The sequence below is a fragment of the Labrus mixtus genome, chromosome 16 (assembly GCF_963584025.1).
Source record: "Labrus mixtus chromosome 16, fLabMix1.1, whole genome shotgun sequence".
Taxonomy (NCBI): domain Eukaryota; kingdom Metazoa; phylum Chordata; class Actinopteri; order Labriformes; family Labridae; genus Labrus; species Labrus mixtus.
Window position 1 is genome coordinate 11848593 of NC_083627.1, and position 16956 is coordinate 11865548.

Below are 16956 nucleotides of genomic sequence, written 5' to 3' on the forward strand. Positions count from 1 at the left end.
CACCATTGGAAAATGTTTCACGTAATTGTGCTTGTCCACTTTTCCCCCAAAGGATGTTAATGCAACAGCAATATACCTGGACCACTGTTGTTATGAAAGGTAACATGGCAGAGCATGGGATGTATTCTGCCTCAGGCTATGTAACTAATTGAACAGCACTACTGTATGTACTATTTTTGCTGATTTAGCAGCATTTATTTTCTAGCAGGCTCCGATGAATCATCAAAGCTTTTACATCAATGTTTCCACAGGAGGGGTTTCCTTATGCATTCAAAAGTAGTCACGAGATTTCTTACGGCCTCATGGCCACTGTATCATTTCCTTGTTCATATACCTTCAATAGACACACTAACCTCCTTGGAAAGAAACAACAATTCTCAGCATTTTTATTTAATGTTAAATATTCTATTGTGTCTATTTTTGTCTTTCTCTCAATTTTAAATCTTAAATTAAGTATCATTAGATATTAGCACATGATTTTATATAGAATAAATGCAGTACATTTTTTTTGTTCCATACTGCTAGTACATTGCTTTGACCTGTGTATTTTTCCAGAGATGTACAATTTGGCCTCATAGTATTACAAACTGTTGAACCTTTTCTGTGTGTTTTGTGTTTTCCCCCCAATGTCTTTTATGACTATAAGAACAGCTGCTACAAGTTCTTCTTTGAGTCATCAATCATTTTTTATATAGGTCCAATTCATAACAAGTGTTATCTCAAGACTCTTTACAAAAGAGCAGATGAGATAATGTGCAGGAACTGGAAGGATTTCTACTTTGTATTCCTCGCGTTCCTGTTGTCCACACTTACCTTGCCGCTGAGGTGGAGGTCGGAGCAGGCCGTGCATGAATGAGGGCTGGGTGTCAGGCGGCGGTGGTGCAGACGACACAGTCCGATGGTGGTGCCTGGACGTCAGGAATGTCGGGTGGTAGTAGTGCCAGATCACTGCTGGGACAGGGCCTCCTGGGCTTAATTTCCATTTTTGTAAAAAGTGTAGTTACATAAGTAAAGTAATGGTAAAAGTATAGAATGTTTCACTTTTTAGGACGGCTTGCATTCAGATGCGCTCATTTTGTAGGGAGTTCCCACCTCAGTACAGGCGGCTTGTAATCTTCCCGTTTTCCCCCGGATTCGTCTTTAAAAACAGTCTATCGTGTGCACATTGGATGGTAAGATATTACAAGCTGTGTAATACAGCACACCTTGAGGAATCAGGACCATTGTGTTAAAGTATTCTTTCTATTCTATAGCTATAAACTGTAGTAACCTTTATCTCCCACTTTGGCTTCTAAAGTTTTATTTGTCACCTCTCTCGTTCACATTATTACAAAATGTCTTGGGAAGGATATATTTCTCACGCCAAGTACAGGCTTTTTTTTTTTTGGGCAGCTAACATTCATTAGAGTAAAAAAAACTGCTTGTAACGTTGGGCAGTTTGTCAGGAGCATCAAGAATATCACACTGGTCACAGAAGAAGTAATTTCCCTGTGAGCTCCTGTTGCTCATGAGGATAGAAACATTATTTTGTTGAGGCAAAAGAAAAGCATTTCAATTCAAACAACCAGATACTTTCCCATCTTTTTACTGAAACCCATTTATAACCAAATCCATCTTATCGCTCCAATTTCAACACTGCTTTCAGATTTACTTGGCACCCAATGGAGGCCAATTCATTACACACAATACTTGGTACAAAATCTTGTTTTTACTCTGATGAAGTTTGGATTTTCTTCTGTGGAAAATTTTTCAATTCTGTTTTTCATTGACCAGCTGATTGCACGTTCAGCTGGCCCGCTCAGGTCAGTTAAAATACTGCCTGAAAAAAAAATAGACAGTAACACGTTCTCAATTTCACAGCGCTTTCCTGTCATACAGCATCACAGCATCAACGTATCATAAGCGCTCGTGCGCGCTAGTGTGTCACAGTTGAAAGGCAGCCGACGGCTTCACTGCTGTCCCTCCCGCGAGCGCCCTCGCTACTCTCGAATTGAACACTCGCACACAGTTTTTAGCGCAGGTTTTGTCTGATAATAAATACGTTTTGTAAAACGTTCTTAAAAACCATGAGATCTCGACAAAAGCCGAGCTTAAATCAGAATTCAGAGGAAAAAAATCACCAGAAGAGTCGAGAGTGACAGCAGGGCATGACAAAAACAGAATGGAGAAAAGTTTCAGCCACAGTGGCCTTTCAGGCATACACATCATCTTATGATAGCCTTAAGTACAAGAAAACAAACACTGTACTGGTGTCAAATTAACTTATTATTACTTATATCAAGGAAAGTTGTGAATATAACTGTTGGTGAATTGTAATCTTTTACTCTTCTTGATACTGGGGAGACTAGTTTGATTACTGTGTTACTGCCCAGCACTGAATTAAGCTTCACACCTCCACTCTGGTTGGGCTACATTGGACTGTTGAAACAGTTCTGAATGATTGCACCATTGTCTCATCTGGTCATTTCAGTTCACGGCCACACAAAATTGACGCGCAGAGCTTTACCTGGCAAATCCAATCGACAACCTTTTCAGGCTTCAAAGAGTTCCTCTTTGAAAAAGTTTCACTTCATTTCCAAAATCATCCAATATGACGTCAGTAAGCTGGATACAGCATGCTCATGTCTGCCAACCCAGCCAGTCTGTGATGCTTTATGCAAAAGAACCACAGGGGAAAGAGAGGCAAAAGATCTGACAGTCTAACTGGATAGAGCTCTTTCTTGTTTTTTGTTCAGCAGACAGTTTGTTTTACTCTTGAGATTGTTATTCTCTAGCTGTGGTTGTAGAGAGATTTCAGGACAAACAAGCTACATTTACAGGTAGGGTGGAATGAAAATAAAAATCATGTTAAATCAAATCTCTTACATGTGCAGCCCTGTATAATTAATGCAATGTTGTCGCCTTTACTGCTCAGTCCACAAACTTTTCAAGTTATTTTCCCTGTAACCCCTTTTCTCCAATTACATGTCTTTGAATGCTTTTTAGCCTGGCAGGTTAGCATTCTGTGCTATAAAAGCAGTGTAGGTTATTATGTGTCTTGTATAGAGTCTGATTTGCCCCTAATCTTTTAAAAGCACAGTTTGATTTGTTTTAGATTTTGCTTAGTTAGTGCAATGAATGATCAGAAGTTGATTGGGTCATCTAAATATTTGTTCTACTCAAAGTCAATTTCCCTGTAGCATGTTTCTCTGCCGCTGATGAAGCTGCATTTATACAGGCATAGATTCAAATGTCCTTTCTCCAACTGGGTCACGTTACCTGATCAGGGGTTATTCTGTATTGCATGTTATTCTATACATGAGGCGAGCCTGCAACAATTGTTGCTGATACACAGCAACTTATTGTAGGGCTCAATGCAGCTGATTTGGGTTAGCTAAATTTAGTTGAAAATACAACACCCATTCAGCCTAGAATCACAATTAGCTGACTGATTGTGTCAGTGTTTGGTGTTAACTCGAGCTTGAGGATGTAGATGCTAAATGTACTTGAGCTTGTATATGAGCTTTTCTGGTCTTCTGACTAATCAAAGCGCTTTTTACACCACATTCACACACTGATGGTAGAGGCTGCTATGTAAAGTGTCTGTCAGTATTAACTATTCAATTCATGCACATTCACACACCCCTGATGTAGCAGAGGGAGCAATTTGAGGTTCAGCGTCTTTCCCAAGAACACTGTGACGTGTGACTGAAGGAGCTTGGGATTGAACTCCTGAATCTTCTGGTTGAGAGACAATCGGCTCTTAACACTAAGCCACTGTCGCCCAATGGTAGATTTGATTTGCACTCCTCTATTTCATTTTCATGTTGTCTGTTGGCTTTACTCTTTGCTGGCATCCTATCAGCTGTTTAGCACCCTTTCAGATATCTACTAGTTGAAGATGAAAGCCTATAGTACGGTCATGAAACTCACTGCCTGTACTGGTCTGCCAACTTGCTCTCTGTTAACTGTCTGTTGGCAGTAAGTGTTAGTTTGCAGGTAACCCTCACCACACAGAACTCAAATCAACCTACCGGTAATTAAATAACACAGTAGAAACCTTCACACTACGGAAGTTATCCAGTATCACTTTTTTTCCAATTAACTCTTTATACAGAGACAGTAAATTATCATACTTGACATTCATCACCTCAACAAATTGCAATCTGCCCCCTCACAGCCTAGCCTAGCTGATTTGTTTTAGACCTGTATAAGAAGTACTTAGACAAATAATCTGCTATGTATGTTATAGTTGTGATGTTTTAATTGTGGCCTGCCGAGGGACTGCAGATGTAAACGAGCTCTAAGCTAACTCTGGTGCAATGCATCAAATGGCAACATTTATGTTTGATATTGTACATGGTCCCTTTACAAATAAAAAAGTTAAGTAAGTAATGATAAATGAGCTCTGCACATTGGGCTCGATATGTATTTGTTGAGAATTTCTTTGAAAAGGAGCTGTTTGCTTCACGAGGAAGACAGAACTGGAGACTTGAACACTGCTTGTTGGTTGTGCTTTAATGGCGTACATTCAGCTTTGTCAAAACATCTCAGCCTTGGTTAAGGTTACATAACATGATATGCAGTATTCATATAAGTATTACTTCACATCTGTATGAGATTTGCATCTATGGGAAATCAGAGTTCTAATGATTTGATTATGTTGACCTAAATAATGAGAAAATACTTTTCACTGTTGTCTTAAATATTTAGCATTGCAATAAGATCAAATGCTGTAAACAGAAGGAAAAGATGATTATCTGAATCCCTATGCTTATCTTCGTCTTCTTCAAACAGCAGAAAAAAGATTGGTTGGTCTCATCAGCATTTGCCGCCTTTTGTTCAGTGTGTGCTTTGACCGAGATGAAAGGGAAAAAATAAAAATACAGCCCATCTTGGCGTTCTGTGAATTGGACTCCCTCGCTTTCTTGTCTTGCTCTTTTCTCCCACCTCAGTGCCGTTGCATTGTTCTTCTTCAGGCTTCGGTTCTGTGTTGAACCAGCTATGTAGTCAGGCATCCTGTGCTTATATTAGGGTTTAGCAGAAAGCCTTGTAGTCCCATCTTCTCATGAAATGATTGTTCTGGTTCTACTGCTTTTAATCATTCAGTGGGATCAATTCATTCATGATCTCAATTCCTCTACAGAGCCTTTTATGTAAAAGTTTCTGGTCTTAGTTATTCATGTCTTGTTCATGTTGTCTTCTTAATTACACTTAAAGCTGAATAAAACGAATTCTCTATTAGCAGTAATGAATCGAACAAGAGTTGTGTTGTCCTGGATATTCCAGTAATTGGCTTTTATAGCAATTGTTTATTTTTCCCTTTCAGATGTGGGATTAGGTGTGCAAAAACCCACACAAAATGTCTCGTGTATTAAAATAATAAAATAAACAACATTTCCGAAGACCAGTCAAATTTCCTTTCAGCAATAACTGCTCCATTCCAATTAGCACTTTATGCAGATAAATAGCATGAACCTCTGCCAGTGAACACTGGAGCTAAAAGCATGTTGGCTGAACTACACAGCTGTGCTGCATCTTTTCTGTGCCTGCTGTGACTGCTTTCAACACAGCCTGAATATATTTTGGCAGCATTCTTAATCTTTAAAGGCACCCAGAGATTGCATGTAAACAAACAAGTCTGTTTTGTCTGTTTTTCTTGTGTCCATCTTTACCTGTTAGCAGTCCTATTCTTCACCATCTTTGCTGGGATTTTTCTACTATTAATGGCACATAATTGCCATTTCTTCAATAGATTTCAAACATTAGGAGGAAGGCCAATGATGTCACTTTTATGCTCCTGCCTTCTCAAAACAGATACCAACTCATTTATTTAGTCTTTGTGTTGGTTTAAACGCCAAAGGGTACTTTTGTATGCAGTATCTACTGTAGCAAGAAAACCAATTGAGATTTAAAGCAGTGTGATATATGTTGAATTATCCAGGGTTAACCTTAAGTACTGGCACTTCCAGTTAATTACAGGAAGTCATAAGACTTGTGTAAATCAGTGTACTTCTAGTGATGAAAAATACAACAGAAAACTCAAAGTACTTGGTCTTTTCAATCCTCTGATTTTTTGAAATTTTCAAAATCCAAAACAATCCACAGTACAATCGCAACTCTTATGCCAACTGTATGTGTTCTTATCCTCTGTGCAAACCAATAAAGCCATTTTGGAGGGGGGAAAAAATGCATATCCTACATAAATAATAAAATAATAATAATAAAAGACATCCTACTTTAAATTGTTCTTATTCGAGGCAAAAGTCTGATGCTGCAGTGCACTAAAATAAAAACAGTCTAAATGCTGAACACTGCCAGTTAAATAGGATTACTATTTAGACATGCACCTAGTTAACACAGTTAAATCTTAAGGAACTGCTATTAAATACTGAGAGGTTCATCACGACGTTCATTCCATCTGAGTAACTGGAGTTCGGTTAATTTACCTCTCGTTTTCAAGTGAAGAAGATGATGTGGGTGTAGTTGGGAAAACAAGGCTGTTATCTTTATGCTTGTATTATACGTTAGACTCCATGAGCTTTCCAATTACAATGTCTGCACCCGAGGGCCCTGTTGTGGGTAATTGTTTTTAAGGATCTGCTGATGCCCTGAAGACCTCAGTAATGGGGATGTATTTCTCCAGTATGTGCTCAATTTATTCTATTTGCATTATCATCAGCTTATCATCACGTGGTGTGCCAGAACTTTTTTTTTTTTAACTTCATATCTGTCTTCTGCTGTAGGGCATGTTGAAGCTTGCCTCAGACTAATTAAATGTCTACTGTTACAGCAGGAATTTCTGCAGGTGTCTTGACATTCAGGATGAGAAAGCAACAAAGAATATTCCATAATTGAGTTTAGCCTGTCATATATCTTCCCTGCACCTGATTTATATCTAAACACAGCTATCTACCGTGACTCTGTTCTTTTTCTTATGACAAGCAGTCAGAGCTGCTTCTGTTCGAGCGGGTTCTGTGATTGTGTGATTTGTCAGGCACAAACAGTCGTCAACAGCCTGAGAGGGAACCCTTTCCTTCTGCCTTGCTGTGTAGAGTTTGTGTTCAAACAACTGCTAGAAAAGGTGACTGGGAGTTTGTTGACGCTTCCAAAAGGTCAGCTGTCAGATTAGTTGAGGAGGTGTACGTTAGTGATAGTGTGCACAGTAGTTCCCTACACATTTATTGTGTCATGATTGTATCAGAGCATTGAGTGATGCATTGCATCTATGTGAGTAACTAATTAACAATCAAACATTATTTGTATAGCGTCAATTCATAACAACCTAATCATACATCGATGCACAGCAATAAACACGACAACCATGAAAACTCCTTTAATGGAGTCCAGTGTCTGGCACGGTCTACTGAATTATGTGTAAAACGTTTCAAACTGAGTCTTAAAATGATCACAAACCATAAAACTAACTGTGAGGAAAGAGGTGAAAGGTGAAGCTGGACAGCACGAGGTAGTGCAGTGCTCCAGTCTGACGGCAGCTCCAACACTCTCTGCACTGTTGATGACTGTCAAGTCAGGCTGTTAATTAATTAAGAGATTCTACATGATGTACAGGGATTTTTACCACGAGCAGGATGCCCTTAGGGGCAAGGAAGTGTGGGCAACAGGAACGCGAGGAATAGAAATCCTACCTGGATATTATCCCATATGCTATTTTGTAAATAGAGATAACACTTGTAAGGGATCACTTCAACGCCATGTCTCGCCTCAAGGAGTCGATCAATCTGGCCCATGAGACATTTTGTCAAGTGACAACCAGCTGTCCTATTAGTCTGACAATGAAGCCTGGCACCTGAACCCCAGAAGTGCTTTTAAAAGACGTCACATGCTGTAAAGGAGGATTATGAAAGTAACACGGGTTAAGAAGACACTGACAGCCATCCGCCTTGCTCAGCTGCCCCTGGGAGCACACAGAATCCAGCTGGATGTGTTTCTCAGCCGACATCCCCACACTCCCTGTTCTTGATAAACAAAGCTCAGCCGTGCAAGAAAGAGGGTGACCTGTTAGGAATAGGAATGCTTACTCAGGCTTTTCACATATATGAAATAAGACGAAGGAGGAATACGTTAGTAGGAACGACTGAAATTGCAAGTAATGTGACCCAGTTTTTTCTTCCCGGCTCGTGGCACCAAGCTGGTGATGCAAGCAGTTTTTCTATTTATGCTCTTGGTTTGGATTGATCTCACTTTGAAACTCGGAGGTGCATCTCAGGGGAAGGCTGGCCTGTTAATAATCATTGTTTATCACCAACTATACACACATGCATAAGTCATTTTTCCTCAGAAAGAAAAGTGTTTACAATGGGGTTTTCTGTTGAGAAAAAGCAGCTTTTCCCATTCTTCTGAGGACCTGCCAAAGACTATACCTCTATTTTTTTCAAACATGAATCACCACTCCATATATTTCTCATACTGGTTATTCCCAGTTATTTCTACAGCATCTTTAGGAAGGCTTATTTTTGATAAGAGGTTCAGTGTTGTATTTGTTTTTTGTGCCTGTATTTTTCGTCAACCTGCCGAACGTACTTTAGAAAGCATGATTGACAAGATACCCAGAATAACATTCAGCATCCTCAGTGCCTAGTGCTTTCAGCTATTCAGTTTATCTCTGTTGAAAGAACAATAGCGACTTTATGAGCACAATTTTGTTCTTGATCAAGACAAGGCTGAAGACGCATCCCAGATTTGTATCCAAAACTGCAATGTCAGAAGCAACAAGGCATGCTTAAGCTTCTTGGGGATGTTTTGCCTTTCAACTGAAAGACTTTCTGAATGACTGGTGAAAAGTCCCTGGCCTAGATATACCATGACTAAGAGGCTTCACAGAAAAGTGTCTGCGATAAAGATCCCGTGGGCACTAAGAATTAAAGCAGCATTGTTCAAAACAACACAAGGGGGCTACAATTGTGCTGGCCTTAATCAGAATGAAGACTCTTGCTTGAGCTCTTCAAACTTATTGTGCTCATTTCACCCATACCCACTACCAAGGGGTAGAGATAAATATTGTTTTAAACTAAAAGGAATGATATTCATAAGAAAGTTCAATATTTCAAAGACCATTATTGCTTACCCTTTTTTCTCACCAAAAGCCAATTACATCCTGTACTAGTCTGAAACATGCCCCTTATGTGAGGACCAGTCAAAGCAACCTAATTTAACAAGAAATTCTCATCCTGAATGCCAAAAATTCAAACCAACACCAATACTACTACAACTGACTGAGACCCTATGAGTGGTCTCTAACTAGAGCTCAATATTATGAGATAGATGGCAATTATATAAGACAGCTGCCAGCAATGGAGGTGTGAAGAGTTCCTCATTAGGAGCCACCTCTTCATAGTGTGGCAATTAGTCGTTTTTCGGAGCAATACTTTGAGCTCAGACACTGCTCAATGCTCTCCACCCACAGCATGGCATGACGAGGAGAGCATGAATGGTAGGAGTTTCAAAGTAGGCTTGGTTTTCAAACTGTTCTGCAGCTCAACCTTAATGCAAGTGTTCAAAAACCAATTCCACTTCAACTATGATTTAATTTTTGCTTTTTGTTTAAATGGTGGTGCAGTGGTTAGCTATGTTCCCTCACAGCTAGGAGGTTCCTGGTTTGAATCCCCGTCTGACAGGAGCCTCTCTGTGTGGAGTTTGCATGTTCTCCCCGTGCACGTGTGGGTTCTCTCCGGGTACTCCGGCTTCCTCCCACAGTCCAAAGACATGCTCGTTAATTGGTGACTTTAAAATTGTCTGTAGGTGTGAATGTGAGTGTGGCTGGTTGGCTGCCTCTTTATGTCACTCCTGTAATTAACTGGCAATTAGCTCAGGGTGTACCTTTGCCCCAATGACAGCTGGGATTGGCTCCAGCCCCCCGGCGACCCCGAACTGGAAAAGCCGTATAGCAATGGGATGGATGGATTTAAAAACTGATATCTTTGTGTTCCTATAACAGTATGATAAAGCAGAGAAGCTTGTGAAAAAGATGTCTCCCAATGTATACAAAAAGTTCTTCCAACATATCAATTGTTTCTATAACCAGACACAATTCTCAGATGTCCTCCTTTTAAGGTTATATTCTGGTCCGATATGGTCTGTAGGTGGTTTTAAGGCACCCACATTTGGCCATTTTGGACGCCCCTCGGTTTGCCAGACATCAGACCAGTTATCATGGCAAACCAACATGTGTTACAACGATGGAAGCTTCATTGTTGCAGACACGATATTGCAACCCGCGTGCACATGACTCTACTCTAGGGAGCGGGGGGGGGGGGGGGGAAACAGCTCTCTCCAGCGTTTTAAATTTGGACTACAGTACCCATTTTAAACGCTTATGTGTCAGAGTTACATATTGCTCCTTTAACTGATGACCAGTTTTTCCCCAATAAAAGACCAAACATTGGAATAAACTGAAGGTTCTTATAACTGAGAGACATTTATTATTAAAAAAAAAATTCACATTTACTCTCTCAGGTTTAAAATTGCAAGTGCCATCAATGGCACTCAGAGCTTTTTAAGTTATCAGAATGTTTTACTCTCCTTATCATTCCTCATCCTGTCTCGCATGTGTCACCTGTCATTTTGAGTTTGCGTGTGTGGGCTTTCATATTTTCGAGATATGACAGAGAAAGCAGACGGCTGGAGCGAGAAGGTTGTTTGCGTAGCTCTGGTAGAGTGTAGAGATGGAAAACCCCAAAGCAAAAACACCTCTCAAATATTTTATGAACAGAGACACTCAGAGCTTATGAATGAATTAGGATGCTTTGGAGTTGTTCAAATTTACTTAAAACATAACTCCTTCAGTAACCCTGTATTTGGTATTCCATGCATGTACGAAAGAGTTTGTCTTTGAAAAGCTTCCTTTCCTTTTTCAAGGACAGCTTGACATTTGATGGTTGTTTATTGGTACATTCACTGTCACAGGGATTAAACCGGAGGCCTCTCTGTTATTGGATAGTAACTAATAACTTTATGTCCTACCTCACCAGCCTGTAAAAAGTAAAGAGCAAGACGATGTTTTGTCCTCTACTCTTGGTAGAACTCTCAAGAACAGCTGTCGATGTGTTGCATTGCCTATCAGCACCTGTGTCTGGTCGGACTTGAAGCCGTTAGTTTGAACTTACTGACATTGTTTCCTCCTCTCTAGATTTGCACGTGTTGTACTTACTCTCTGATGTACGTCACTTTGGATAAAAGCTTCTGCTAAATTAATTGTAGAGTAGTACTAGCGGCAGGGTCCAAAAGCTCTGAGTAAAAAGATCCATGCAGCCTTGTCAAAACTGTTGCAAGCAGTAAGCAGACAGCGTAGAGAAGTTACTTACCGGTATATGAAAGGACGCCTGGGGCCTTAACTGTGACTCTGCTCCCCGTGGCTGAGCCAGTGATAGATGTGGTTTGACGCAGACATGGATGACTGGGGCGATATAAAGGACACTGACGGTGAATCACACAGTTGACAGGCTACATCACACCTCTGTCACACTTGTTGGTCTGGATTGTTACTGTTAGAAAGGTTGTTTTTTTTCTATATGTATAATTTTTGGTCTGCTGAATCTTGGTGAGGGAATATCGCTCAGACTGAACTTTATTCTGTGTGTGTGAAGCCATTGATCAGAACATCTGCTGGAGCTGGATCCTCCTCTAAGTGGAGCCATACCAACAGTTGTACATGTACCAGGATGTGTTATCAGCAAATAGTCACATCATCAGTCTGGCTCATCTTCAGTCCTTTATACATAAACTTATATACATTTAAACCATGTAAATATATTCCTGGTCATAACATAACCTGCAGTCACATTTTAGGGATGCGTCTCTCCCTCTTCGCAGCAGAGTCTCGTAGCTAGTTTGCAGTACAAGCTAAAGCAAAGAACACAGATCCAAGCTGAAGTGGCCTGCAGTTCTTCTTTGCAAAAAAAAGAGTTTGCTTAGTAACCATATAAACTTATTATATATCAATGTTCTGTTTATGATTTGATTCCCTACCTCCAAAAATAAAGAAACCCTGCTGTAAATTAGATTCCTGCTGTAAATTAGATTCCCAGTCAAACCAGAAGAAACATGTTAACTTTAAACATCCATATGTGTGTGTAAGTTTAATTTAAAGTCTTCAGAGACATACTTGAATAAATAAAAAAATTTGTTCTTGAAGTTGCTGGACATAATTATACTGTACTTCTTCCCAGCTGGAGGCATGTAATGGCTCTAGAAGAGGTTAGGTATTAATCAGCACTTCCAGAGCTGCTGGATATCAGTTCAGATCAGTTAACTGCATTTCTGCACAATGCTGTGCATAAGCATAACAAATCTGTCAACCATGAGCTTCATTCCTTAACCTTCTGTCAACATTTTTATGCCTTAAAAGCTAGTGGCCTCAGACACATCTGAGTGGTTGTATAACTGCATGTTTTTGAACTTTGATGCACTTTTGTTTCTTATTGCCTTTTAAAAGAGTTGAAAGATTTTTTTTTTGTTTGCTTGTTTGAAGCAAAGCTAAGCAAATCTTTCCCACCCCCACAAAAGCGCTTGTCCATTTATCCTCCCGTTGTTAGTTTTGATTGTAATATCATAAACTGAGGGACAGGCAAGATAAGGTCTTTATAAAAACAATCGTTTAACTCTGCTGCTTATCAGCTCACTGCATATGGAGCCGTTGAATGCATTAGGGATGGGGAATGAATGTATCTAACCATCTGCATTCGGCACATCTGCTGTAAATGATATGGGATTGTGGAGGATGTGTGATACAGAATAGAGGTGAGCAGCAGAGCTGAGTTGTATCGCCTCTGCCCTTGTAAGGCTTTTGTGTTGTTGGTTCGACCATTGTTGTCCTTTCACACAGGTTGAACACAACAAGGGTTCAAGAGTAGAAGGAAACTCTGGCGCTCTATCCACTCCACAAATGGAGGTCTGTGCTCACAGAGAATGACCCCAGACGTTCAAAAGTCCCCTGAGACCCTGAGGAAGACAATGCGTCGAAACCTTTGCATCTAAATACATTTCTGAAAAGTGATTTGTGTGCTCCAGTAAATGTTTTTCTTTGGATCCTTTCTGGGAGAAGGAGTGTCTGATGAGTGGAAATACTCAGTAAGGTTGAGGCAAAGGGTGTTGTTGGTGCTCCCAACTTTTCCAGACATTTTCATTCTTACTTGCAGCCCATCTACAGATGGAGCCACCTTACAAACCGTGACCGTAATGAGTCACAACGACGTAGCGCCACTTCTGGCTGGTTCTGTCTGAAACGTTTAAGGGAGGAAGTGTATGTTTCAGAGGAGCGAAACAATCCCTTATGTATGCAAAAAGATTTAGGAATGTTATAGTATACTTGATTAGTGTTAATCCTGTTTAGTTGTTTGGGTCTTTGCTTCTTTAGTTGAGACCTGTGGTTGTTGACCCTGCAACACCAAACGATTCTATGCAAGGAGAGTTGGTATGTGTCCTAAAAGTCTAGTTCATGATTTAGTTCATTACCTCAATCTTCTCTATTCTGCGCTCTGCTTCCTCCTCTTTCACACTCCATTTGCCTTTTTACTCCCTCTTTTCCTCAACTCCTCTAAGCAGAGTTGACAGAAGTATTTGAAGTCTCTCTTCTTTTTTTAACGTGGCTTCCTCCTCTCTTGATATGTCGTTGCCTCCTTTCTCATCAGTGGTGGATTGGCATGCCTTGGGTGATGTTTGCAGCCTCTGACTTCAGTGCTTACTTCGTTCTTAATCAGCGATGGTAGTTTGCCTGCATCACAGGATTACACTTCAGGCTAGCCCGTTCTTTAAGGGTCTCCCTTTTGTAGCCACTCTAAATCTTCCCTTGGGCAGGATTTGTGCTGACCTGAACACGCAGTTCCATAAAATGTTTCTCAGGGGGAAGATGCAGTTTTACTAACTTTAATTAGTCATTTTATATCACTTATGTATCTCTAATTATGCATAGAGGATGGTGTAGCTGCGGGCTGTTTATTCATCAGCATACCGTCTTAGCACCCCTGATTTAATCATGCTCCCATAGTGCAAAGAGAAAACAACACCTCAGAGTAATCACCTCAGCACCTCTGCATCTATAATCAAATCCATCTTACTTCCTTTCTTAGAACCGACTTTTGAGGCATTTTTGCTAAACCAATTAACACATGAGGTTCATTAAAAAATTATGTGGAGAAAATGTAAAATGCCCATGTCCATAATAAGTCTGTTTATTTTGTCCCAGTTTTCACACTAATTGAGATCCTAATTGTTGTACTAACTCTAACCTGATGATGAGCACCTGACAGTTCAGGTTAGCATTGCTTATGGCTGGATCGCTTTGTGCCTGTGTTGTGTCTAAGCTTATTCCATTCAGCTGTCGACATTGCACAACTACTGGATTTTGTGTTTTTATTTGGAAGCTAAATGTATCAAGTCAAATGAAACCTTGTGTGCAACATTCTTCTGTTGTTGTTGTTGTTGTTGTTGTGAGGACAGGTTGTCATTTACAGCCACATCTTTGGCTTTACTGGCCAATAACAGCTCCGCTTTTGATGCCTTTTAACGGAAGAGACTTTCATGAGATACTGCCATCAAAGCCCTCACTCTGTGTTTGATATATGGGAGCAAATAATTGAGAAACTTACAATAAGTCTGCCACCCTGCTTTGGGTAGTGTTACATTTAGATTATTTTGTCTTTCAAGCTGAAAATCCTTGTCCCTTTCATCTTTCCCATAAGTTGGTTTGTGATCCTCACCTTTGAAAATTGGCTCTGCCTTTCAGGGGAACCACTTAAAACAGTAAAAGTTCACTCCTTAAAGAGAGAGTAGGTAATAAACAGAGAGAGCAAAGTGAGGTGATATAGTAACTAAAATAACAATGCATATATTCTCTATTGTGAGGTATCATTTCTCAGCAGTACAACCTAACTTACCTGGTCAATAATAATAACTTTAGACTATTGAACCAGTTGTGGCTCCCATTCAATCAAAGCATGTATGGCTTTAAGTGTCATTAATAACTTTATATTTTATTGTTTTTATTGGAAAACTAATGGATGCATTACCAATACATTTTGCCCAGATATTCATGTTCCCCAGAATGTGAAGCCTCCAGTTGTGTGTTAACAGTAGTGTGCTTGTTGTATCACCTTAAATGTAAGTACAGTTGTTTGCTGCCAGAAGCTCCCTTTGGTACCAATTTCAGTGTAACTGCATGTGAAACCAACAAAGTCTATAAAAAGTGGACTACATTTGAAGCCCATTTGAAAAGCTGACATGACTGAGCGTGGTGAGAGTTTTGCCACTGTGTAAGACGGTGGGTGGTTGGATTAATAGACAAGGATTTAGATTGGATGTAATGATGCAGAGCAGGAAGCAATGGAGGAAGTCATCCCCTCCAAACCCCCCCGCTGTCTCAACTGTTAATATTTGGAAATGAGAGAGAGATGGTGGGGTAGTGCTGTAAAATCATACAGACAGTCTTTACCCATCCAGTCAATGTGTAAAGATGCACACACTTAACTGCAGTGACTCATAACATGCAACTAGCCAGACTCGTACCAAGAACAATATTACTTATCATGGGCTATTGAGGATTGCTCATTTTTTCCATTGATGCCAGAAAATCACTTTCGCCTATTTCCCCTCTTCCTTTATTGCACAGATTCATATTTAGCAATAACCACCAAGCCCAAGCTTTGAGGAGCAAAAATGTTACTTGTTGTCAGTTTGGAGGATCATAGTTCTGCTGTTGTAATACACAAACACAACCCATCACATTCCCTCCTACTCACGCGCACCATGCTGTCTGCTGGAGTCCACTGTAAATGTCTTGTCACCAAGCCTCTCTGCTCATATTAGTAGACATGTGACCTTTAATGAGCACACAACAGAGCCATGCTGTTGTGGGAGGTTAGCGAGACTGTCTGACAGCGATGTGGTCTAATGAGAGGGGCTCTCTCAGCGGAGCCCTTGTCAGTCCTCCACAATAACCATAACAAAACCCCTACACACGTCATTAGCATCATGCTAATAAGCCACTCTGCTGGGAAGCACATGGAGAAGCTGGAGTATGGTGGGAAGAGGGATGGCATGTTTACAGTCATATCAAAAGATTCTCCAGTAATAAGCCCATTTATTTGTAAGGTGCTTAAGACCCTAAGCACCTGATACATAAGGCAAACATTAGAGCATATGGGTGCATTTGGTGATACAAAACAAAAACATTAGAGGTAAAAGCCCACAGAGAATTGTGCAGATATAGACAAAAGAAATAAATACTGATGGCATAAAAGCAAAAAATATATTAGGAATAGACAGTGACAGAAAGATTTCCTACTGGTGTAAAGCCAGTTATTTTCCACCTTACTTATTATTATAAAATACACTTTCTGACAAGGTGGTGGCTTGTCTGATTTGTAATGGCTTCTTCATATAAAGGTTATATTAGTTCAGTTTGATTTTGCCTTCACCTCCATGCTCTCTCTGTAACTGTATTCATGTCTCCCAATCTCCATGTCCCTGGCTTACTGATTGTTTTGAATCCTTTAAAACCACACTTCAACATTTGAGTGGCTTCACATCTCCTACCAGCTCTGCTCATTAAATCATTAAGTGATTTTTCTTTGACTTGGCGTGAAAAGTCTGCACAGTGGAAACAGTCTATATGAAGAACAAGCGCTTGTTAATTGCATTGACTCAGTCTAAAAAGCACATGCCGTACTGAACAAGAAGTGCAGCAAATTGTTCACTTTTTAAAGTGAGAGTACTGTTTACTGTGTTGCTCTCATAATCCAGTAAAACAACTTGAAGATCTCGAGCTCAGTTTTTGCATCCAGATGGAAACATGCACAAAGTTCAGAGATGGGTCTTACATATCCAATCTGCAAAGGTATGAGTTGATAGCGCCTCCACAGACTCCCAAACAACTTCTTAAAACTGTTTACAAATTAAATCAGAAACTAAACAGAAACCCATTTTTTTGTTGTTGTTTTTTCCTAGAACTTTGAGAACAAA

At 40.1% G+C, this 16956-nt stretch overlaps 1 protein-coding gene across 3 annotated transcripts in view; it reads left to right on the plus strand.

Annotated features, from left to right (window-relative positions):
• ctdp1 (CTD (carboxy-terminal domain, RNA polymerase II, polypeptide A) phosphatase, subunit 1) overlaps positions 1-16956 on the plus strand; it is a 66701-nt gene that overhangs the window by 47798 nt on the left and 1947 nt on the right. The gene's annotated exons all lie outside the window — the stretch shown is intronic.